General features: G+C 47.5%; 1 long non-coding RNA gene across 1 annotated transcript in view; it reads right to left on the bottom strand.

Moving 5' to 3' along the window:
• LOC134164825 (uncharacterized) overlaps window positions 1-26,487 on the bottom strand; it is a 96,151-nt gene extending 69,664 nt beyond the window's left edge. Inside the window, exon 1 of the long non-coding RNA XR_009965279.1 lies at window positions 26,238-26,487. This is a non-coding gene — a long non-coding RNA (uncharacterized LOC134164825). The remainder of the gene's footprint in view (window positions 1-26,237) is intronic.
• Window positions 26,488-26,722: the final 235 nt, after the last annotated feature.

Raw genomic sequence — 26,722 nt, 5'->3', positions numbered from 1 at the left:
CTTCCCTTGACCAACAGTTGGAAAAGCTGGAAAAAACCCATAGCCCTCTCATCCAAGTGGTGGCAGGAAACAGCCAGCCCTGATGGACTGCACTGATTTATTGTTATTAATTACAACCCGGAAATTACCAACAACATCTGGGAGAGCCAAATGTGGACGAAAGGGAAAGCTTGAGCAAAGAAAGGGGCTGAAGTTTTGATTCCATGATGGCCTTAATGTGCTGCTCAACTCCAGGAAAAGCAGCTGCAAAGTCAGCCCGAGCAGAGGAACTGTGAAGAGAGGATTTAAAGCAGCACCTTGGGCGCTCTGACCAGCTCTGAAAAGCTTTGGATTTCTTCAGGCCTTTTGCTCTACACAACTGAGGCACCTCCAGGTTTTAAACCAAACACTGCATCAACCATTACCATTGCTTGTGGAAAATAAGACATTCTCCACTTCTCTGCTGCCAGCCCCACCTCGGGACATCAGGTACCGGGGAGCGCAGGCTCCCCGACACACACACGCCAGCTGTGGTTAACCCACAACCTGAGAGCTTGTGAAACATCTGCTTGTGTTTTCAGAGCAGAATTAACATTGTCAGACCGTGGCAAATCTGCTTAATTTTAATAGACATATGTATAATACACAAGCCAAAATACACTTAAACCGGGACATGGCAGAAAATAAACAACTATTAACTAATGAAAGAGAAAGGAAGTTTGTTCTTGTGCTTTCTCTCTCCCACACACATCCCCTGCAGCCACAGCTCACTCATCTCCTCCTGACTCCTCACTGCAGCCTCACACCCAACGACTTCTACAGAAGAAAGACTCCACTTCCAAGCGATAACAGGGGAGGGAGCACAGGGAGAAGGCAAGACCTCTGCCCACGTTTGGGCTTTGAGCATCAGAGCAGTGCTGCTCCATTAGCCAGGATGTCAGTCCCTTCCTAAGGAAGCTTTATAAAGGCACAACATTGATGTGAAAGAGAAGCCTCACCAAAACGCTTCCAGAACAGTCCTGGCTCAGAGCAACAGAGCAGTGTTGGATGCATGGGCCGGAGGAGGCATCTGGAGGCCTGATTTTCAGTTGTGCTAACAAGGGGACTGGAACTGAGACTCATTTTCCCATGTCAGAATGTGGGAAAGGGGCTCTGCACACCAGGACCAGGACAAACATCTCCTGCCTCTAAACATGCCTGATGTTAAGGATAATTGCATTTGTTCTGGGTGTTTTACAGCTCCTTCTTAAAGGGAAGTAACAACCCCACCCCTGGATTCACCAGACCTTCTCTACCTCCATAGATCTATTTGTACCTGAACGGGTTATTCACCCTTTTGTAAGGTCTATACTGCTGAAACCAACTGCATGGAGGTGCCCCATAATTGAGAATAGCATCCCCAAGGGGCTTTTCCAATGAGGTGCAGATTTCTCTGGCATGCATTTTGAGAGCTGAAGTCAGTATAATGAAGTCCAGAACTTTTAGGTTTCCCCTTTAATACATCCATCATGTCTAGATCCATTATTGACATGTTGACTTTCTTGTTTCTGATTTAAGCTGCCAGACTCAGTAAAATTGCCTTGACAGCTTTAGCATTTGTGGCAGAACACTGACATGATGTTACTTACAGCTAATTAAAGTTGAGAGCATAATAAACAATCTCGGGATCCTAGCAACCTCATTTCCTCAGTATTGAGTTTGCTGGATCTTGACCCGAGTTCTTTGAAGCTCCAGCAAATACTGAGCCTGACCTTGCTGTGCTGTGGATGCTGGCTTTGGAAATCGGGGGGCTTCTGATGCCAGATGGGTAACACCAAGACCACACGAGCCCAGCTCCTCCAGGGAGATGGTGACTGATGGCGAGAAACAGGGCTGGGTAACGGGCAAGGAAATGGGAAACTCTGAGATGCTGGATGCAGGTTTCTAAGGCCACTGAGAAGAAACGAGCCAATAGGTTATAGCTAATTAACAACAGGAAAATTTGGACTGATTACCAGGAAATCTTCCTTCCTGGTGAGCTCTTAGACTGCAAAATACCCTCTCACGGGAAGCAGTGCAAACCACATTGCTCGAGTCAATTAAACCTGGCTGGACAAAGCACTGCAGAGTGCTGGCAAAGGCAGGCTTTTGGGGTGGCAGAGTGGGAACAAGTGACCTCATAGGAGCAGATTTGCTATTCCTAGTCCATAAGGTCTTGGAAACTTCAGCAGCATCAGTTCAGTCCTCCTTTCCTCTCTTGTGCCATCTCAAACCCAGTTGTTTCACACAGCAGTGCCTATTGCAGCAGGAAATCATACACAAAACAAAGATCAGGTCAGGGGCAACATTTCACCTTTGCTTTTGAAGAAGATGCTTGGGTTATTTCTCTTGTTTTAATAACAAAAGACTGAAATTTGCCCTACCCAGATCTGACTCTCAGAGCTGACTCAGCCAGAAAAATCAGCATCTTTTTTTTTCCCTTGTCTGCAGTGAATCAAAACTCACTACTCACTCGTGCAGCATCAACTGAGATTTGAGGTGAATTAAATCCAAACTCTCCCTCTGTTCCAACGAGTGACTGACATGCCTCCTGTATTGCCAGCTTCTTGAGTGCTATTGGACTGATTCCTCCCACTTCCACTGTATCTCCTCGTTCTGCAAAGTAGGGCAACAGCATTTCACATCTCTTTTGCAAAGACTTAAGTGCAAGTGACACCCTCGCTGTGAGTCGAGTCACTGTAAGCCATTAGAGCAAACAAAAGTTAAGTTGAATTAAGTTAAATCTCAATGCAAAATGTTCTAGTTCAAGCACGTTAACCTGCATTTGTGCATGTGAAGAGCAGCAACTGCTGAAGTCACAGTAAGATGCTGATGCATCTGACACGTTAATAGGCAATTTTTAACTCGTAGAGTAAACCAGCACAAAGGCTGTGGTGGTGCTCTGAAAATCCATCCTAGTTCAGCTTAAAATAGCCTGAAAGTGAAGCTCATGTTCACACAATGGTTTACTGCGTTTAGAGTGGTTTCAAGACCCCTGTTCTTAAAAAGACAAATCTTCTGGACACAGGCAAGGCCCTAAAGGTGAATTACACCATGAAAGAGAGGACCTTTGAGCCCAAGCCACTGCTTGCAGGTACTGTAGTGCATGTGCAGTAACTCCAGTGACACCAAGAACTTAATTCATCTCTACAGAACTGCTCCAAAAAGGAGTCCACACTGAGCACCACTGCTGGGTTTCACGGCCATGCAATGGGAAGAAAGCATGGAGTAATTATTGACCCAGCCAAGTGAAAGGCTTGGGGTTAATATGTCTCAAGGCAGAACATCTCCCTGGACCTTTTGTGTAGACCAATGACATCAGCCCCAAACAGTTCTCACTTGCTTGTTGCTTCATTGCTTGGGGGGAGTGGAATTAACAGCATGGGGCTGGACCTCCTGCCTCCTCCTGCCTGGTGCTGGCATGGAGCAGGCAGCAGAGCTGTGCTACCCAGCAGACTTGGCTTGAAGCAGCCACTGCTATGAAAGCACTGCAGGGGGAAGCCTTTCCCAAAGCGACAGGGGTCCTAGGAAAAGGTGCTGCAGGAGGAATGCCTCTGTTCCTGGAAAACACAGATCCAAGCCTCCTACCCCATCCTTTCCCAGGAGCCACCCTGAGCTGGGCCTGAGTCTGAAGATACAGAAGAGAAAACTGCTCCCAGACTTTACTCCCTCCCAAGTTCATTTCCCATTTTAGTCCTCTCTGATTCCTGGTGTTTCCGTCCTTTCAGCAGGCTGGTATAGACACAATGGATGGTGAAGGCACAGCAAAGGAAAAGGAGCTTTCACATTTCCCAAGTCACAGAATCATAGAATCGTTGGTTGAAAAGGACCTTAAGATCATCCAGTTCCAACCCCCCTGCCGTGGGCAGGGACACCTCACACTAAGCCATATCACCCAAGGCCTCATCCAACCTGGCCTTGAACACTGCCAGGGATGGAGCATTCACAACCTCCCTGGGCAACCCATTCCAGTGCCTCACCACCCTAACAGGAAAGAATTTCCTCCTTATATCCAATCTAAACTTCCCCTGTTTCAGTTTTAACCCGTTACCCCTTGTCCTGTCACTACAGTCCCTAACGAAGAGTCCCTCCCCAGCATCCCTATAGGCCCCCTTCAGATACTGGAAGGCTGCTATGACCCCCCTGTGCCAAAATCCTAGATTTCCCAAATCCTCAGAGCCTGCACCCTTCCCTGTGTCCTGAGCACTTAATGCAGCAACCCCACTGGATTCAGGGAGAGAAAAAAACCCAACCAAGAAAACCAACTCCTGGATGAAGGACGCCTGCAAAAGCAGCATTTCCTCCCTTTTGTCTTGGCAGGGGCTGTTCTCAGTTCCCGATTGTTCAGGCTCTTTATTCCTCACTTTCAGACTCTTGTTCACTTCCAGCTGGGCTGTATGTGTGCTTCAGAGATCCAGTGGGAAAGGTGCTGCGCAGTGACCCCCAGTCATTAATCAAGCTGCCTAAGCCGGGGCCTTTTCACAGCCAGAGCCTGATTATTGGCTCTTGGGAGCTGCGTAATAAAATGACAAGGGGAGTGAGTCTATTTCCTGCCGCCAAACTGCTGACATTAATTCACACTGGGGAGCTTGGGAAGGCAGCGGGAGGGGGAGAGCCGGGAAAGGGAATGTGTCTGTGCAAGGGGACGCTGCAGGATGCGTGTGCCGCTGCCCAGCTGCTCTGGGTGTGCGTGTGAACAGACAAGGAACGGCACGGATGTGTTCACGCGTGCGCTGTCCTATGGAGCACGGAACAGCCCTTTGGAGAGAAGGAGTGTTACAGAATCCTAGGCAAAATACTTGGCCCAAACGCAGGATCCTACTCTTGATCCTCCATTACTTCAGAGGCGCAGATCCCGTCTGCAGCAGCTTGCTTTCTCTAGACTAATACATCACTACACCTAAAAGCCTCAGTTTTGTTCCAGCGGTAGCCCTTCAAACCAGCAAAATCAGGGCAACGCTTATCAAAGTTCAGATTAAACTTTAGCTCAATTCCCACAGTCTAAGAAAGCCCCAGCCAGAGTCACTACCACCACACCAGCCTTCACACTTCACAGGCCTTTACCTCTCACAAGGAACTGTGGCTGCCGGAGCCTGGTTGCCACAGACCTGCCATGTTCCTTGGCATGACAGCAATCCACCCTAACAGCTAGGGAAAACCAAAGCAGAGCCCCCCACGACTACCACAGCATCAACACTGGAAGTGTTTGCAACCGAGATCCTAGAGGCCGCGTGTCTAGGAAATCTGGGTGATTGCATCCTGACGTTCCCACTGCCAAGGAACAAACGGGATGGTAAGTACAACTGGTAACAATTTTCTACAATTGCAGACATTTCTTGCTCTTCTCTTTTTTTCCCTAGTTAATAGTTCTTTTGTCCTGGCTCTAGATATTTTGCTAATCAGTTTATATCATATGGGAGCTATCAGCAGAGACTGTCAAGCCTGGGGATATGCAAAACCTTTCCATTGCCTCAAGAATCCAAGGAGACCTTTGACACTTGCCAAATTCCCTCTCAAGGGAAGGGTAAGGGAATAAAATCAGAGCCAAAATCTGCTACGTCATTTCTTCATCAGCCTTCAAGTATCATCTTAAACTTTCCTCTGCTGATACCATGTTTTCATGGGGCAACAACAACCGAGGAGCTGTTTTGCTAAGACCAGTTCTTTTCATGCTGGTTCTCACTCACAGGTCACCTGTGGTCCAGCCCAGCCATCTGGTCCCTCAGTGTGCTCATGGATGCCTGTTGAAGAGCCAAGTGTGTGGAAATTCCGGATCTGCTCCGAGCAGGCCTCGTGGTGTAGGAATGGCACTGGAACAGCAACACCTCTGGGAGAGCAGGGATGCTCTTCAGGAGCAGTGGTCTCTGAGGCAAGGCTATTTCATCAGAGTACTTCTAGTAGCACTCTGAACCTGACTGGTCTTCGATGTGGTTCCTACAGTCAGTAACAACCCAGCAAAACAGCAGGAAATACCCTCAGTGTAGCGAGGTTGAAAACAGCCCCTACAGGGTCTGCTGGTGTAAATGTTCGCACGATCCATTGGGAAAAAGGCAGAAAGTCTTGCCTGGAACATCCCATTAGGGATCAGAAATGCAAGTCTAACACTGTCCTTGCCACCAAAGGAAAACCAGCCTTCTGGTTTAAGCAGAACATGCACACACGTATTCCTCCATCCTCCAGCCACCAAAACACCCACCTCACTGCACCTGAAGCCATATGAGGGGCTGATGGGAGGTAGCACAGAAGCCTCTGCTCCACAGTCCAACCCATCTTTTTCCTCCTCTATTGAAATAAATGGGACACGGAAATCGGGCAAACTGAACAGAGTCAATTGGAGCACCAGAGCAGAACAAACCACTGTACACTGGCTGAGCTGAAGTGCCTCTGATGGAGTCACACCACCGCAGCAGCACAGAACCTCGAGCATCACTACTGAGCGCACTGGTCCTCAGAGAGCTCCTGCCTGAGCCCAGGGTTCAGTGCCCAGACCTGCAAGGCCGTGGCTGTGCCAGGAACCAGCAGCATCAGGCTCTGAAAGCAGCCACTGAATCAAGGTGTGCAGAGGAAACAGTTATCACTAATTCCCACATGTGCATCTGAGCAAGAAGTGCCTCATAAAAACAGACCCATCTGCCACTGCAACTATATCAAACCTCCTACAAAAAGTCACTTTGAGGTCACTGTTTTTGTCCAGTATTTCAATACATTAAATGCAATTACTTCATTGTTGATTTACCTGTCATTAGAGGCATGTGTTTGAACATGATTTATTGAGTGAGTTTTGTGCCAGTTGACTTGCAATAGATTGCACAATATTCAAAAAGGCTCATTTGCTTGGCATTACATTAGAAGCAGGGTGATTGCAACACAAAGCAATGTAAATGAGTTCTGAGAGGCTCCATCATTCATGTTGTCATGTACTGAATCCTATTATTATTTATTACCATAATTGTACTGTGTTTCCTGGGGCGATAAATTAGGACTGATGGGTCCCGCTGACAGCCAAGGACTGGACTCGCTCTATATAATTTAATAGGGATACTGCTGGATCTCTGCTTGGAGGAGACTTAGGGAGGAATTTAGGAACTAAGCAAAATCTTTCCTTAAAAAAAAAACTAAACTAAAATAAAAGCAGTGAGGGGTTCCCCCCCCCCGCCCTGTTTTCCCTTGGCAGCAATTTAAGTCTTGATAAAAGCTGCAAAGGAAATGGGAGCACTCTGTCTTTCATAATAGGATTGTTAAAAAAAATCACTGCCCTGTGTCACAATCTGTTTTATGCTCCCTGCTGACAGGCAGCCTCGCCACGGCTGGGAACAGAGGGACAGAGGATGACTTAAAGGAATAGCAGTGACAGCTTCTGACCTCCAGCATCCCAGCTCAAATCCAACCCAGGGCTGCAAGTAACAGTTGCTCCTTGCTGATGGCTGTGGGGAATGAGTGAGGTTATCCCTGCCTCTCACACACGAGCAGCCACAAAATGTCATCAAACCCAGCTTCCTGAGGCCTCACTAAAGGGGTTGCTGACCAGGCTGACGGACCTCACTTGGCACCGAGGGCCTCCTTCAAAGCTCAGCGTGCTCTTTTGAAGACCAACACCTCTGACTTGTGCCCCTCTAGCCCTGGTTCCAATGTGCTTTCCAGCAGTCCGACGTGGAGGTTTCCATATCTCAGATCCTGGGGATGTTTTATGCCTAACTTTGATCCCCACCTCCTGCCTGAAGCTTCTCCTTTCTTCTGACCACTTCTCCCCATGCAGGTGAATTCTCAAGCCCTGAGGGGCCAGTGCAGGACTCAACAACAGCTTCCAGAGAGCAAACACAGCACAAAGGTTTGTGCTCCTTCACAGCTTCAAGTGTATTTTGCAGCCACTACCTGTTGAAACCAAGCAGTTTGCTCCTCCTGACTTGAGGGTGAGAAATACCAGGTAAGTCACAAAGCTTACCTCTTACTTTTAATGCAGCCAGCAGAAGTTTTCCAGGTGGGACAACTACAGTGCCAAGAGCAAAGCCAGGACAGGGTTAGTCTGGGTTTGCTGGGTGTTAGTGGAGCCATTCAGCTGTTCTATTCCTGGCCCAGTTGGGACACACCTTCCTGTTACTGAATGAAAAACCAAACACTTCTATATAAACTGCTGATGAATGAGAACTGTGACCTTTCCCTCTTCTATTTGAGCTTGGAATCAGAAAATAACAGTGAAACCAAGGCAAGGGTTTTTTTTCCCCCATCTCATATGCCACAGGACTGGATTTCAAAGCACGCAGGATGCATGGTCATGGCAAGATTCTCACTAGTCCTCAATTCACTGCCAGTTAAGCATGGACAGTGTCTTGTTTGCTCTGTGAACAGGTTAATCTGTAAACCAGAAACTCTTCCTAGGGGTTCTTTGGATTTTTAGTTCTAGTCAGTTAATGACCAAGTTAACACAAAGAGTTAACTCACAAAGTGTCTTTCTGGCACGATAAACCCCTTAGTCATGCTTTGGTCTTAAAGATGGGAAAGATGAGAGCAAAGGATTTCTGGCCTTGAACTGGAGCTTGGAGTGTTGCTTCTGGAAAGGGATCACACCTTTCTGTGCCAGGGTCACTCCTCAGCTACACAAATACTTATTCACATTATAGGATTGTAGTTGATATTCATTAGCCAAATTAGGAAGTGAAGGCCAAAAAGATGAAAGTGCTGTATTAGCATTGCTCTTGTTTCTACTGAATGCATCCTTGCTTAAACCAATGAGAACGAACTGCATAAACCACTGCAGCTATGTTCTACCCTTAGAACTAAGGGACAAAGTCCCAGCTGCTGAAGATACAGCACGAGCAGCTGAGTCATTAGAAGGAAGCCAAAGCTTGCATTTCCAGAACAAAAACCCTGAGAAGCACTGCAAGAGCCCTGGCTGGAAAGCTAGATAAAGGATTGTATGAGCAGGAGAGGGGAAACAGGGAAAGCACATCTCAGGTTCTGCTACCCAGGTTAAGATTCAAGCACAAATTCTTCTTCCCATGCTTTTAAAAACCACGAACACTCTTTGTACTCACCTCTTGCAAAGAGATTCAGAGCTGCAGAACCTCAGGACTGTTGGACTAGAACAGGTTAATGGTCCCTACAGTCCCGTATGCCGTATTTGTGAGCAACCAAGTGTCCATAAATCCTCCAAGTGGACAACTTTATGGAATAATCAACACATCAGGGATATTTCCTTCTAACATACTCTGAGTTCGTGACTGGCTTAAGCCCTGAGGCATGAGAGCTTATTGACTGGATCCATCTCCCGTTCAAGTCAATAGATATCTGTCAATTCAGGTCAATTCAAATGAGATTTTATTGACAGGAGAAGCTACACAAAATGCTGCCAAAGTCTGAGAAAATGACAGCACCCCCCTACCTTCCTGGAGCCATCTGTCAGAGCTAGATACAACCTGCACTGCATTTACACAGAGGCTTACTCCCAGCTCCATCGAATAGGAATTGTCCTTGATTTAGCTTCATTGACTTGATTGAGCTGAGCTATGCCTAGTATAAACAAGATGCATCCTGCTTCTCGATGGACACCATCAGAAGTAGCGTGAGTGCATTACAAGGCTGAGGTTGTAAACCCACAATCGTGTTAAAAACAGGGCAATGCTGCTATCCTGCTGTCACAGAACACCAAGCACTGGCTGCAGAGCAGAGCAATGCAGCAGAGCCTGCACCTACAGCTGCTGGACTATTCCTGTCCCTCTTTCCCCCTCCCTGCCGACTGCTGCTCGCATTCTCTCTACCCCACACAGACATATGAAACTTGTCACTCAGACATCAAAGGCGCTTTTCGCTCACCCTTCCTCAGCAGTGACACATTTTTGGCCCAGCACATCACATTAATAGAACTTGCTGTCAAACAAGGCAGCTTTCAGACAATGGAAGGATTGTGCGCTGCACGGCACGGCTGATGGGCAGATCACCAGGTAATGTGATGCAAGAGCTACAAAATACCTCAAAGACACAAGTGAGAAACACAGACCTCAGTTTCGAAGAGAGACTTGTGGTTTGTGGTGGTTTTTTTGTCGGTATAAATGTTGGAACAGACCCTGGCATGGGCCTTGAGTGGGTTTCTAAACCCAGCCTTAGTTTAACATGCACGTATCCTTGAACGGTGCAGTGTTTCCTTGACGTCTCCAGTGCCTCCTTCCCTAGCGCAAGCTCCCCATCCTTCATTTCCTAACTTGAAATGACTTATGGGCTGAGCTCATCCAGCCTCACAGAATCACTGAAAGCATTTCAAACAGACCATGCTGCACTGCAACTTGTGCAGAAGCCATCTGCAGCTCACGAGCACTTCTTACCATAAACCAGAAAAGCCTCTGCTTTGCATCACACTCTTCCTAGAATCACAGAACAGCTTGGGTTGGAAGGGACCTTCAAAGGTCATCCAGGTCCAACCCCCCTGCAATGAGCAGGGACATCTTCAACTAGATATGTCCTCAACATAAAAAGGACATGGAATTGTTGGAACAAGTCCAGAGGAGGCCACGAGGATGATCAGGGGCTGGAGCAGCTCCCGTATGAAGACAGGCTGAGAAAGTTGGGGCTGTTCAGCCTGGAGAAGAGAAGCTGCGTGGAGACCTCAGAGCAGCTTCCAGTGTCTGAAGGGGGCCTATAGGGATGGTGGGGAGGAACTCTTCATCAGGGACTGTAGTGACAGGACAAGGGGTAACGGGTTAAAACTTAAACAGGGGATGTTTAGATTGGATATTAGGAGGAAACTCCTCCCTGTGAGGGTGGTGAGGCACTGGAATAGGTTGCCCAGGGAGGTTGTGGATGCTCCATCCCTGGCAGTGTTCAAGACCAGGTTGGACGAAGCCTTGGGTGATACGGGTTAGTGTGAGGTGTCCCTGCCCATGGCAGGGGGGTTGGAACTAGGTGATCTTAAAGTCCTTTCCAACCTGAACTATTCTATGATTCTAGATGAGGCTGCCCAGAACCATGCTGTAGCTGAGCCCCAGAAAGAGGAACAGGGACAACTGTGTGCTTTGCAGGGTGACACAGGGCACACATGAATCAGCCATCCATGGGGATGTGCCCCAGGGACCTTTCCCAGTAGAAGTCTTCAGTGCTCTAGGTGATGATTAATGAGAACTTGTGTTTGGAGCTTAGCAATTGTGAAATCCCTGGTAATCTAACCAATGCCAGGAAATAGCAAACTTTACTGCCTGGACCTCAGCCCTCATGTCAGGCTGGGATTTGCTGCACACCTTGAAAGGATGAAGCACAACCCATTCCTCCTCCTCCCGCACCAAGGGAGAGCCCTGCACTACTCAGTTTATGTTCTAGTAAAGACGACAGGGGTAGGTCAGAGCAATTGAAACCACCTTTGGGCTTCAGTTGTGCAGGCCACTGAACATCCATTAGCTACTAAAGGGATTCTGGCCCTCGGTGACCTGGCCTGGATTGAAATCAGTGACCTTGCAATCAGGTTGCACACCCCATTAGCCACCTCGGCCGCCTCCTGAAGGGGTGTTCTGTGCAGCTTTGGTAATCTGTGTGTCCTTCCACACATCTCAGGAATGTAACTGGGATACAGAGTACGTCTGACTGGAGAGATGAAGATATTAAGCATGTGTCTTTGTCAGTTATGGCCATTATCATTAGCAGACTAGCTGCTATTCCCTATATATTCCGTTTAGAACCGTTTACAGCTGAAACATTTTTAATGGCTCGATGAATATGAATGCAACATTTATAACCATTTACACGTATGAGACTTTGGGGCACATCCATCTTTCACTGCGGGCACGTAACCTCCCATTACCACACTGTCACGCTGAAGAGTGAGTGGGGAGAAGAGGACCCCACTTCACAGTGAAAGATGAGGACATTATTTCTGCCTGTTTGGTAAAACACATGCTCAGAAATCTCCCTTGTTGTCATCCCAGACTTCTCTCCCCAGTCAAGCACTTATTTAGGCTCTTTATACTTTCATTAACAAGGGGAAAATGCAGGCCGTTACATCTGTTAGCAGACATAATTTTAGACAAATACAACTTCTTATCAAATAAGCCTGCAATAAATGTTTCATGAACAGAACCCTTCAATAGAACTCCCAACACTAATTTAATGAGAAGTATCAAATGAATTTTTTTTTATTCTCATATCTCCCCCGAGACAAATGATACTTTGCAGGCCTATTTTTAACAAATGAATTATTGACTTAAACTGGCACAATTAATCACAATATAATGGGATCAGGGGATGTTAGAGGCTCATTCAGCACGGCAGATGATGAGTACTGACTCTTCCAAGAAATGAGGCTCTTTAATCATTCCCAGATTAACAGCTACATGCTTTCAAATTTCAATCATAGGGAACTGGCAGTGTGGAATGAAAAGGGCCCACTCCAGCAAGACAGAAGCAAGCAGGAGGATTTCTTACCCTCGTTGTCTAAGAAACAGGCACTCACTTCCCTTGGGAAAGGACAGGATCTAAGTCACGCTGCATTTCCAAGAGTTCCTCCTTGCAGTGTTTATCAGGGTACAATTTGCTTTCAGGAGGACAGAGGATGCTCCCAACTCACCGGGCTGTTTGACACCTGCCCCCAAGGGAAAACGTTCAGGACTTAAGACAAAAAGCCTCTTAACTAATCCTCTCTTTATTAGGATAACTTCTCCCATGTTTTTACACCTTCCTGCAAAAGGTGCTAGTACACTGCATGCCATGAATACTAACGGTGTTGGTTTGGAGTTATTCTTTCTTACTTTCTTTGGTCAGCTTCACAGGCTTATAAAGACATTTCTATGAATTACAAGGTGCCCCCCACCACCACAGACAAGTCCAGAACTGGGTTCTTCATGCCTGCGGTCCTGCATCCAAGAGCATCCAAACTCTGCAGCAGATCTGAAACTAAGGATCCATCCCAGCTATTTAATGGAGGCCTCAGGTGCTGAGCTAACACAGTTCTTCGGATGCTAGATTCAGCGCAGAGCCTATCACCTCTAGTGATGCTGAGGACCCTTCTACAATGCAGAGTACTCCTCAAAGGCTAGGGGCCCATTCTTCCCTAGCCCAGAGCATGAAGCTTTCTGTGCTCCTCCCAAGGAAACCCCAAATGAGCACAGAGGAGAGCAGACCCCCTCAGACACCTTTGCAGCTGCTCCCAACACTAGCAATATCCAACCCCAAATGCAGTAAGACCTTGGGGCAAAGAGCTCTTGGAACAGCCTCAGTATTGCCCAACCCAAACGCGTAAGAACAAGCTTGGGTCTGGATCCCCTACAGGGCTTACAACGCCTTGTGGGAAGTGCCAGGTAATCCTATTTAAGCATATGTAGAAGGGGCTTGAGTGTTCTGTGCTCCTGCAACCTGCAAAATGGGGTCTGGGACCCCAGTGGACAACGTGCTGCTGATTTATCACCTTGCCTGGACTCTGAACTCACAACTGCAGACGCAGAGAGCAGTGAGAGCGTTCCTCACAGCAGGGATCTGATCCAATTGTCTTGCCATGATTGGGACTGGAAATTTCTTGAGCTCCCCAGCCCGCGTTTGACTCAATTAAAGAGTAATTCAGAGGCTTTTGTGACAAACGATAACAAAATAATATGAGCACAGATTAACTTTTAAAGTCAGGAATGGCAAAGGAGATGAAACTAAATTAACATCAAGGCAAAGTGAACGCACACCGAAACTACAGGGAAAGTCAAACCCTACATCTGCTTTACTTTGCTCGCCTGGAGTTCAGGGGTCTGCCTTTTCTCAGCAGCACTTAGTGACATCTCAGACACCTCAAGAGGAGCTTTTTCCTTCAGCCTGTGCTGCCTGAGGTGCCTGCAATACCCTGGAATTCTCAATTTGACAAGAGATTTGGCAAGTAAATCCTGGGTGAAGAGATCCCCGGCGGCTGAGCTTCCAAATTCCAATGCATTTTGCACTTTCAAAATCAGCTCCTTTCTGAATGGGAGACAGGAAGCAGTTCCCAGGGTGGACCATGTGCATCATCTGGCCTTATACCCCGCTTTGACAGTGTCCTGCATCGAACACACCTCGGCGAAAGAACTGAAGAAACTCCATAGCAGGACGTCCAGGAAACAAAAGGAACTCCACAGATGTGAGACCCACACAGGCCACATCTCTTCCTGCCTGCTTAAACAAATGCAAACCCCAAAGCGTGTGGTTCAGCACCCCTTCAGCACTCACTTGATTACTGCTTAGGGTTATTCCCCCACACACAATAACATCACCGACAGAAACACATCCTCCCGTAGATTCATGTGTCAAAACCCAAACTGAAATCACTGCCCAGAAGTGGATTCCATTGCCACTGACCCCAACACTGATATCTGTGCTAAGGGCTATCAGAAAGTCTGACTTTGCAGGTTGACATTCAGTGCTGGAGCTGGCAGCAGGAAGAAGCCCTGAAGATGGTTTTCCCTCTCCACAGGAGCCCTTTGCTCCCTCTATAACAAAATACACACAATATTCCAAGGTTGCTTCCTAAGGAGATCTTCTAGCAGTCTTTGCCTACTTGATGTACAATATTAGACTTCCAAACCAACCAAACCAGGACCCAATAATACCAACACCATGATGCATTTTAAACTGTCAATATACTAAAAATTAGCCCTTTTCCTTCAACTTCAGAGTGTTCTCATCTCCACCAGGACTTCAGTGCGCAAGCAGCACCCGGGTTATTCTCTTGATCTATAACCACATCCCCATGTTTTGGCAGGGAGAGAACAGCTTTCTGTCCACTTCAGCCTGTTTCTGGTGGAAGCTGATTTAGAGAGCTCCTCAAAACGGGTTTGCTGTGCTCACCTCGTGGTTTTCACAGCTGCACATCCTCAAGCAATGAGGAAACACTGCAGCTTCCATTACCCCTGAAGTCACACCGAAAGAGGGAACAGCTATTTGCAATGGAAAAGCAATGGGAAAGAGACTGGGGAGGTGGCAGATGGACCAGGCTGTGCCAGACTTTCTCAACATGTCTCACTGTCTGCAAGGCAGAGTGCAGAGATGGGAAGCAGCAAGTGAAACACGTTTGGGCTTCCACACACCTCAGTGTTCGCAGGGCCACTCTGAGGAACAGGGCGAGCTCCTGGGTCTCCAGTGGAGGTCTGGTAGCCAAAACCCATTCTCTACTATAATTTATAAGCCTGTCAGAGAGTTAGAATTGATTGGGAAGAGGACTTGTTTTACCTATGGTGGGAGGAAATCAAGTGATGTTAGCAGCAATGCTGGGCACATTATCATCTGCTGGTTCCATTTAACAACTTCTCACAACATATGCAGTTTACATTATGGTATCCTGCACATGTAGTCTTTGGCTGAAAATATCCTCCAGAGCTCTGAATTTATGGTCATGCAAATACTCTGAGAGGCAAGAAACAGGCATGCCAAAGAATGAAAAAGGAAAGCCTTCTTTGTTCCTGCTTCTAGGCCACGTTAACTCCAACCCTGCCATGCTGCAACGCAACAAGGGATGCTGGTGTTTCAACCACACATCCTCATCTTTTGCTATGGCAACTCCTCAAATACCATCATCCTGCACAGATTTACTTGGCTTCCATGGGCACCTGGAGCTGGGCCTCTGAGAGAAGATCTGCTTTCAGCCAAGCTGTCTTTTTCTCTCTCTGCAGGCCTGGCATGACAAGAGGCCTCATTCTGCCATGATTCCTACCAGCTCTGCATCCCTTGGGGAGTCCCCTGGACACCAGCACAGACCACTGCTGTGGTCAAACCCACACAAGCACAGCCTAAGGAGCTTGCTCCTCATCAGTGCTAGCCTTTCTGCTATGCTTTTTCCCCTGACATAAAAGCTCAGCGTGATGCAAGAAGAGGACTGAACAGAATCAGTTTGTCCATCCTTTCTTTCAGTATAACTAACCTCACTTTGCAGCTGTCAGAGATACCAGCTTCAACCCCACGATCACTACAGACACACGGTGAGGATCCTGAGTTCATCAGCCCTTCCTGCCCAGCTCATTAGCTTGGGCCCAATTAGGCTGATTCTGGACTTGTGGCCCCAACCCAGCTTTGGTGCCTTTGCATGGCACCAGCCAGCGGCTGTGGTGTTTGTCACAGTGGAATTGCAGGCTTAATAAAGGGAAAGAAAAACAAAAGGCCGTTGTTCCAAGACCTCCATTTCACTTTAGGGCACAAACAATATATACCCAAGCAATGCAGCAATCTGTCACCTGTCAGCTCCTGGCAAAAGCTTTGTGGGAAATTCATTTTCAAGTGCAGTTTCAGCAGCCTGCTGCTGTGAGGCTGTGCAACAGTGGGAACGGCTCAAACAGGAAGCGCACCCCTGGGTGTCCTTACTGGGTGCTTGTCACTGCAAGGATGCAGCCCACTGCAAAGGGAAAATGCACCTAAGAAATCTTATCTGCTTTGGAATTTCCTCCTGTGCCAGGCTGTGATTGCCAGTTCATGGAGATGAATCTATCATCTATCTAGGGTCATGGATTTAGGATGAGGAATCTCATTTTGTACCCAAAGATAGCAACCCTCTGCTTTGAGGAGTGGCCACTTGGAACAGAAAGGTTAAAGCAGCAAAAGGCGACCAGGATTTACTAGGGGAACTGTATCAATGGCAGCATTGTCACCAACAGAATGGCTTTCCCTGCAGGTCCACCGTCCCTCCACCTGTGACAGTGGCCATGGAGCCCTCAGCAGGGCTCTGTCCTGCCTGCACCACAGAACAAGCACAGCAAACAGCTATTTCCAGCCCTAACCCACACCATAAATCAGAGCGTCCCTCTTGGCCACACATATGTTAACTACAACTCAGTGTGGTCACAACTACTGTACAGGGCTGTTTTTTGATGGACTCAATTACTCTTAATTTATACAGGGCAGAGCTGCACGCAGTATGAAGTACTTAGCATTGTCATTTTAATGTCATGCTTAATACACATTTTTAGAGCCCTGGTCATTAACTACATGAGAGATTTGAGCTCTGGATTTACTATACAGTGCTCCAAGGCTCCACTTGGCTTTTGGAGGACGTCGCAGCACTCTGCTCAGTGCTGCCTCACGTACAACGTGTACTCTCTGGAGATGGGATTATCCCATTTCTCAGTTCTGAGATCACCAGGGATCAGCAGCACACCTCAAGGGGTGACACAGGGCTTGCTTTGAAAGAGAGATTCTCAGGTTCAAGCGTTCAGTCAATACCCATCAGTGTGCTAAGAAATGCAAGCAGGTTTGTGCTTCTTGGGGAGGGTTATTACTGCAACAGCTCACAAATGAAAGCTCCTGTTTGTGAGAGAAAGATGGTGGAGGTTGCTCCTGCATGGATTAAAATGACCCACATTCCTTCTTCCCCCTTCGTGTTTCACTAAGCGGATTCACCCCCTGCACGCTATCACTGCGTGCTCGTGTCTTCATCAGAAACATTAATAAAATATTCCCTTGTTTGTTTACCAAAATGCCTTTTATGGAGATGAAATATTCCGAGGAGCTGCTCATTTGTGTGTTTCACTGAGCAATAGATTAAAAAACCCCAAACACAATTTGTGCTGCTGAAACCTAAACCATTCTGACAGCAGCAACAACTTGTTCTGTGAAAACTGGTTCTGAGGGGGGAAAAAAAGGCAGCAACTTGTCTAAATTCCACTATTTAATATGTTCTTTATAACAGCCTCATTCTGCATTTGCTCACTGCTGAGCACCATGGCCTTGGTACCATCTGAGCTACGATACCACAGAAGCGTAGATATAAATGAAGATGCTAAATGGTGATTGCCAGTTCCCTGAACCATCATCCTAAACTGGCCATTTAGGACAAACTCCATGCAACCCATCAACACAATTCTTGTCCTTTCAAAGGTCTTGTCTACAGGGTACCTTGAGGGAAGTGGAGACAAATGACACTGGAGTATGCAGTTACTGTGCATACATCAAACTCTGTGCTTAGATGAAAGTGCAGCAAACTCCAGACACGTTATTCTGAAGCACAGCAACAACATGGGGGTTTGGGAGCCTTCGACTTCTGTTTGAGGTGGGGTACAATTAGTTACTCCTCATATAGCCTGCCCTGAGCATACTTTATAGGTTATGGGTTGAGTGACCTGTTGCTACACACCTGAGTCACTGTAACATTGCTCATTTTCTAGGCTTCCTACAAAGTGCATCTTTTCCACCACTCTTTTCTGGTGATACTACATAGGACAGGGAAAGTTTTGCTGCAGGAACTGCAATTACTGGTGCTGTTATTTATCTTCTGATTACCTACGAGAACACAGCAACAGACCAACTGAGCAAACAAAGCCCCTCTTCCTCTGCCCCTTCTCCTCCAAGCAACCCAGTGTAAGCGAGGGGACCGCACTTAACCAGCACAGGCTGGCTTCTACAAACATACATGGAAAAACCTAGGGAGGAATCACACTTCTGATTGACACCTGCCACCGTGATCAATAAGGGCAATGACAGCTGAGATCACTGCTCAAGCTGCTGTTACACGGTTTTGGCAAACAAAGGCAAGTCTCCACTGTCAGTAGTGAGTGACACCAGCATTGTCCCCTGCTCATCACTACCCATGTCCTTCCCAGGCACTGGTTCTTCCTGCAGGGAAGCTGCCTGGGACTGGAAGGGGACAGAGCAGAGTCAGGCATCGGGGACTCGAATCCATGCACAAGCAGGTGTTAAGTGAATTCCTCCAAAAGGACACGAGCCGCTCTTTCACTGGCTTTGGGATGAATTAGCATGAATTCATAATCCATAAATCCTGGTGGCAGCAGAACAGCATCCCTCCTGTTGTTATTTATTTTGAGATTTTCACTGGGGCAATAGCTTTACGTTTGACATTTATATAGGTCACAGTGAGCTAATAGCCATCTGCCATCTGGGGACTTTTATAATGAACATTGCAGAAGACTATGAAACAATCTCTGGCATTTCCGAGTCGAACATAAGCTGAAATAGGGTTGATCTTTACAATATGCTCTGCTGTCTCTCTTCAGGTTTGCATTAGTCATTTGCCTGGCCTTGCTACACACACACACACACTTGCACATATGGGAAGTGGTGGGCTTCAGCATTTAATACTACCAGTTAATCACCACACACATGAAAAACACCCAGTACCTTGCACAGCTATAAAAGACCCCCAATTCACCTGAAAATTCTTCATACATTTAACAAATACTAATGCCTCCCCAGTCCCCCTCCCCTGCAGCACAGGAGACAGCTCTAATGCTGACGGAGCTGCAGTACACAGATGTGAAATGGCTCCTGCAAGGTCACACAGTCTTCCCTTAGCATAACCCCACTGTCCTGATCACCCAAATACATACCAGGCTGAACAAAGGCATCTAGAAACATGCAGAGTCCCCAGCAAAGCTACCACAAGCACTGCTGCACACAGGATAACACCTCTCCATCTCACCCTTGGGCCAGGGCCTGCACCAAGCCTATTTATCAGCACTCAGCCAAGCGCCCCATGATTGAAAGCAGCTGAGCCAGGGGAGGGCTGGGGCAGGTTATGGGTCATGTCCTCACCTCAACAAGCAGCACAGATCCTGGGAGGGACTTTAAATGCCACTGAAATCTCCATAGTGTCACCTCGTGACTGCCTGCACCCACACCAGAAGCGCTGCTGCTGCAGCAGGCTCCCCTCTGGCTGGCTGCAGGGAGGTGATGGAACCCCACTTCTATCCCCCAGTGATGTAATAGTGCCCAAGGGCGTAACCTGCAGCTCCCAGCCTGGAGAGGAGAGCCCCTGCCTCCTCCTCCTGCACTCGGGGATGATCCATACAAGAACATGTCGTCTTTCCTAGCACCTGGGTGCACCATGCTACTCTCATCACCTCTTGCAGATGGGGAATTGATAGAGGCAAGGATGAAGTGACTTTGCTGAGTTGTGTAAGGCACCTACCAGAGCTGTGAGTGAACCCAGGTGTCCCAAGTTTCAGGTCAGCACTTTAACTGCGAGGCTGCCCCTTCTCCCAGCACCTACATGCTGTTTGTTACCATACACACGTGAGAAAGGACTGAATGTGCTCAGACAGATGAGAATATCCCATCTCAATTAGTCACTCTCCAAAAAGCCTCCTAGGGGGCCAGGCCTCCTTAATGCTGCATGTTCCTCCTGAGTTCCCCAAGCCTCAGCAGGCCTCAGGGTAATAAATTACATTTGTCTCTGCCTTAGCAGCCTGGCTGAATCCTCCTTTCCGTGACTCAACTCGTGATGAAATGCCTGTTTCCTGGTGCTGAGATCCGGGCAAATTGGTCTTTTCAGCCTCCCTCCTGAGGGACGTGCCTCAGCCAGGCGGCTGGGGGCATCTGTGAGCTCCTGTCCCGTCCCTCTGCCCCCCGTACAGACGCCTGGTCCTGGGGTGTCACTTGTTTGTATTATGTCTTTGGAGGATGACACACAGAGCACGTTTGAAATCCAATCCCCTCTCGTAGGGCTGGGAAATGGGAGATGCTTGAGCGCTGACCAGGCTTTGACCTGGTCCTGCAAGGACTCGGGTTACACAAAGCGCTGTGCTGGCTCTGAGAAGCAGAAATCTTGTAGGCTTGCACAATTCAGCAGGTGACAACTTCAAGAACTGAATGCTCAGCTGCTGCCTGCTAATGCTGACACACAGAGGGGGCCTGGCAAGTCCACCCTGCCCACTCCCACCACTGCTGTGGTGGTTGTCCGTGCCTTGGCCCTCTGTCCTTCTGTGCACTGTGAGACTTGAGCTGATGACACGGGCGAGAGCATCACCTCCTGAAGTCACACAGCCCCTCCTGGCTGCAGCATCAGCTGAGTTAGGACTTGCCTTTCATTGGCCTCAAACTAATGGAGTTACTTTGCACCGATGCTGCTGCAAACAGATATTAGCTCTGCCCGTGCCACAGACATCACTGCAGACTCTGGTCCACGTGAGAGCAGTTTCATTACAATGGAAGGCATGAAAAGATAAATGCTGTAACAACCTTATCTCTACTCCTTCCACCACATGCACGCTCCCTTCCCCACAACACAGGATGTGCAACAATACACAGTCAAGGCTGTGCTGTTAAACAGTGCTCGTTCTTCTCAGCACCGCTGGTAATACATAACACAGCTCAGCCTGAGGAGTGCTCCTGGTATTGTTATTAATGTCCATGTCATAACTGCTTCCATAGGATTTCCATTACGCCCAGGGATCACAGCGTGCAGAAGGTGCCAGGAGCTCAGCCCCGACTGCTTTCCCCCAGCAGGATGTCAGACCCAGCTCTGCCTTTGAATTACAAAGAGAGCAGAAGTTTCGCATTGTTTCAGTTAAGAGGGGGGGGATCACCAAAGGGTACAGAAGAGAAATGAGAGAGAAGGGATCATTCCTATTGCTGGGAACACACATCTGCACCAGCCACATCAGGTACATTTCCTTCTGCTTTGCTGCTTAGTGCTCTCCTGCATTCGTGTTGTGCTTCAGACCTCACCTGCAGCATCAGTTCAGCCTCTGCCCCGTCCTGCTCAGCTCCTGTGGCAGCCCCTCAGGTCCTGCCATGTCCCACCTCTGTGCTCTGCACTCCCACCAACCCCCAGCCCCTGCAAGCTGATGTCAATCACAGCTCTTTTAATGTGCTAACTTTCTAAATCCACACTTGTGCTTACTTAACAACAGGCTGCTTTGATCAGTGGAACGCAAGCAGAACTAACAAACCTGAGCCCCTCTCCTGACGCACCCCTCGCCAGGCCTCAGGCTTGTAAAACCAAAGCAATTGCAAGGCTTAATTTTATTTCCTTTACTTTCAGGCTACAAGGTGCTGGTTCTGATTAGGAATATTCTGAGCAGGAATAAAGCTCTTTTAAATAAAAACCATGTTGAGCTTTAAGGGGAAAATTGCACAACCCTATCAATTTAGACGAAATGTCTTTTCAACCAGCGGTGTGGACAGGGCTCTGTTAAGCCAGGCGATGTGGGAAGCAACTCTCCTTGTTAGTCACATTGCTTTTATGGTTTAGAGATCAGAGGAACATCATTTGTAGGCAGAGAAAATGGACTTTAGCTCGGGATTCCAGAGGACCAGAGCTCCGAGTACTTTGAGGAAATGCACTTTCAGGAGCACATCCAGAGGTAACTTCGGAGCCTCACAAAAGCAAAATGAGATTTCACATAGACTTCACTTGGGTAAATATGAAGTCACGAGCTTGATTTCAATAGAGTGCAACTGAGTATGTACTTCATAGCTTGGTAAAGCTGAAGCTGCTGCACTGGGACAGCTCTAGAGCTGCCTCAGTCACAGAGGCTGATACAGTTATGTTAATCTGTGGTGCTGAACAAACAGGCTGGTGTTTGCAGTAGAGCTGCTTTGGACTGCTGCTGCTGGAAATGAAATCAAGTATGGCCCAGTGGCTGGATTTACACAGACCTAGCTAAAAACATCCTCATGTCTTCCGAGCATGGCCCTGGCAAAGCTGATCCCACCAGCACAGCGCCCTGACCACTGGAAACAGACTCCATCAGAGCAGTGTCACTTCTAAACAAGCTGCTGAGGTGTAATACATGGGGAACACATCCTGCCTACACGTGGCTTTATGATACTGCACAGATTTTATGCTAGGGTCAAGGGAGAACTCAGGACCAACCATTTAATCCTATTCCTTTTAGGCATGAAACCTGCCAGCCCCAGCATCCTGATCGCCCTTTCCCCTTCAAAGCTGCTCCTGCCTATTCTGGGTAGCAGAACCTTATCTTTGTTTTCATCTGCCTGTCATTCTTGATTCTTACCCCTTTGGAGATGTGTGCTCTCCTCCTACCCCCACAGATCCTATGACCTCAAGGTCCTCCCCCATTCAGTGCCAAAGTCATGTCAGAGCTGAGCTTCTGGTCCCCAAGGAGGAGTTGTTGGGACCTTTCACAGGTCAGGGTTCGGATTAAGTTAAAGCAGCAAGGAGGTAAAAGCTGGAGGAGGCTCCTGCAGAAGAGTTCATGGATGGCTGCTGTACTGCAATATGAGGGGCTTGACTTGAGTGTGCTGAAGCCAGCAGGAGGTGTTCTGAATGCACCAAATGCTTTATGTGGTTTGGTTTTTATCCATTATTTCTACCCTGGTTAGAAGTGAAATGGCTGTCTTAGGACTAAGGCTAACTGCTCAACGATACGACTATATACACCTTAAAGTGTGCTTTTCAAGACTGACAAGAGTGATGACAGTAAAAAGCTTTATAACCAGATTTAGGATGAAGAGTACACTTACCCCAGCACAGGAATTCATCCCTTCTAAGTGACTACCTCTGCTCTGGTAACAGCTATTATTATGTTATTATTAGAGTGGGAAGAAGCTCATTCACAGACCAGGGCTCCACTGCACTAACAGCTCACTAGGAAGAAGGGGCTGCTATCCCAAAGGGCTGGCAATCCATATGTGGTTCTGAACCCTGCTGCTGGCCATGGCCTTAAAAACCTGCCTCTGGCACAACCAGTTTCAAAGCCTTCTCCTCTCACATGAAACTCGGCAGTCTAACACGATTTCATTAAGCAGATGCTAGAGAGATAATGTGCCATCTTCACGAGAGGGGTGTTTGCTGCATGACTCTGATGGCAACACAGAAACTTTGGCAGACATCAGAGGACTCTGCATCAAACCCTTTCCTTTCCCTAAGCCATGCTTCTGTTGTAATTACTGTTTTCCCTAGTCATTCTGTGATAGGTACAGGCAGCCTGGCAACACCTTCAGGGAAGCTTTGTGGGACTGAAATACACCATCACACGTGCTGAGTGTTAAGTCCGCCTGGACCTGGACCTCATTACTCCAAGTGCTGATCAAGCGCTGGCAAATCAAGCTGCCCCTGAGTGCTGAACACAAAGTGCACCAGACCAGTGCAGTTGCACGCACTTCAAAATGCTGATCTATTTTCCCAAGATGTGAGCTAGTTTTATGCTATCAGCATTTTGTAGCTCAAAAGCTGTGGGTTTCTTTCCGGTACAGGGAAGGTCAGCATGCTCTGCAGTGACTGTGGGCTCCTCTGGCTGGCAAGCCAAGCCAGGGCCCCAGATAGCCAAAGGCAGGTGCTCAGCTTTCAGCAGAGACCTGGCCCCTTTCCAGTGCTTCCAGGTGGCCAGCCCCCAAAGTGAAGGCATCTTGAGACACGTCACTTTGAAAGCCGGTCACCAGGACTGGCAAATCCCCTCTAAATCTGCCTTTGCCTTTGCTGCTGAGTACACGTGGGGTATCTGCAGAACCAGCCAATGCACTCCATGCTGAGGGCACATGGGCCCCGCGCTGCCACGACTGCGACTGTGCCTCCCCTGGCAGTTGCTGCATTACTATGACAGCTGCAAACCCCGATGAGTGAATAACCTAATCGAGCCATTAAAAGAAACAGAAGCCCTCTGCCCTGTTTGATTTCTCTCTATAATGATGTAAAGTGCACTTTAATGGAGTCAAAGTGGTCCTGGGCCATTCTTGTTAAGGCCATTTGATGCAGTGCTATTGAGTCCCACTGCTAGCGTTCATTACCTCCCTTCAGCTCTCTCCCCTGCTGCATTGTAGTTCAGACTCCCCAGCACAGTTTCGCTGCTGCCACAGCCCCTTGCCTGCATTTTGTCTACATAAATTAGACCTTGTGCAGCATATTGGCCTGTCAGGGGACTAGGAAGAAACTGTATATTGTTTCTGGCATTCCCGGGCCCTTCTGCCCCTGACATCTGCTGTGTTTGTGACAGGGAATACATTCCTGACTCATTATCCAGGCAAGCGGAATCCCTCCCTGACAGCACCATTAATCAGAATCAAGCAGTCCAGCAAAGGCAAAAAAAAAAAAAAGAAGGGAGAGAGAAGAAGAAGAAGAAGAAAAAGCAAGCGAAGAAAAAAGACAGTTCCTAACTTTCACTTCGGTGTCACTCCAGTGTCTGGACAAGTAGCAATCTATCTTTCTGAGTGACAGCTCTGATGGATGGCATTATTTATGCTTTTGTGTATTAAAAGACAGTTCTGGCACTGGCTTGTCACTCAGCAGAGCCTTGAAAAAAGTTGGAATTCAATTTGAAGGAAAAGAGGCCAAAGATCAGATGGTTCTGGCTAGGAAGTGGTGCCTGGAAGGGCCCAAGATTACAGTGCGAGGGAGGAACTGGAAGAGGTGTAGAAATGATGCACAAATGAGTAACTGCCCTTGCAGGTACAGAGCTTTTCCCTGTGTATCTGTATTAGTATCTGCCTGGGCTGGAGAGGTCTGTTTGTTGACACAAACAGGTTTGATGTTCCTTGGAGGGATGCATCATTTGAGGGTGAGACAGGCATATGCTTAATTTTCTGTACATAATTTGTGCGTGTTTGTGTATACAAACATTTTTATGTATGCACATACATATGTGACTGAACGTGGGTGTTTCACAGCGTGTCTTTACATGCACATGTGTATTTACATCATTAATTTTAAATATAGGCTTTTTGTTCTAGCACACACATCTTCCAGATACGAAACACAGACCTAAATACCCATACACACACGAAGACAATCACACAGATACACCCCGAGATGAACAATACATCCATGTTCTGAATTCAGTCCTTTTAAAACATGTTTCCTTACCACACTGTGAGTGATTTTAAGTACAAACACAGGACAATATTCTTTAAACTGGAAGTGCCTTAATTGTCTCAAGTTTTTGAGAAGAAACTGCATTTCACTTCATGTGGGAAGTGCAGTCTGACTGTTGGTCTGGTTTTACGTCTTTTTCTTTACCCACACACAAGCTGAATGCAGAAACCCTGGTATGAAGATTTAGATGCTCCCACTTCGTAACATTTCCTACCTGTAGAAAAGGCTGGTAACTGCATGTGAAATGCCAGGCTGAGGAGCTGTCACATACTGACCCATTTATAAAGTCAGAATTCCAAGGAGTGTAAATCTGCATCTTTGTTTAACTGTGCTGATGTATGTGCTGGCAATGGAACCCAAAGGTGCTGATACAGCCTATACCACATCGTATATAAATACTAGAACACGGTCAAAGTATCTTTCTGTGGGGATATTTATGTATAATATCTACATTCTGTATAACACAGTGGTGTAAGAGGAAGCAAGCAGGCCACATCCACTTCAAGAGCAAACAGATATATCTCTCTTAAAACTGTGAGTATTTGTATTTATGTCAGCAGAGAATTTGGCTCTACATACATTTCTGTTTCTGCAGGCCTGATGACAGGAAGAGCCTCTCAGGACCTGCTGCTCCATGCTCTGAGTGAGCAGTGAAGACTTACCTGATCTGAAACCATAGTTAAATTATTAAAGCACAGTATATGAATAAGGCATCCCAAGCTTAGGTGTCAACTTAAATGAAAAGCAGAACTCCTACCTGGAAAGACGGAATGTGTTCAGAGGGCTTGGCTCACAGATGGATGCACATCTCTTTCTTCATCTTCTTCTGATGTATCCTGGGATTGAATGGGGGGAACTGCCTTTATGCTGCTGTGCTGACTCCAGCGAGGATGGAGATGCACAGAGGTACCAGCACCACTCGCGCAGGAGCATCTGCAGGAGTATCAAATCAAAGAGGGTGGGTTTGGTCATAGGTGGAACAAGGCTGCCAGCCTCTGTCTGCAGAAACATTCCCTTCGTGTAGTGTCTGTTCAGCAGGCTGTGGCTGCCCATGGAATGCCATGCACAAGTTTCTAACCAACAGTGGTTTGGGTTTATGGGTCAGCTATTCAGAATTGATGCACATAGCTCCCTAGAGCCATGCAAGATGTTTCACTCTGTATTTCCAACAATGAACAACACATGGTTTGGACCTGAGAAAAGATGAAACAACAAGAAATATAGTTCCCATTATTTATAACT

This window comes from Pezoporus occidentalis, unplaced genomic scaffold, assembly GCF_034315485.1.
Source record: "Pezoporus occidentalis ecotype Australia unplaced genomic scaffold, CSIRO_AGI_Poc_V1 ctg226, whole genome shotgun sequence".
NCBI lineage: Eukaryota > Metazoa > Chordata > Aves > Psittaciformes > Psittacidae > Pezoporus > Pezoporus occidentalis.
Note: the sequence above shows the minus strand (reverse complement) of the source record. Positions and strands in the feature narration are given on the sequence as shown.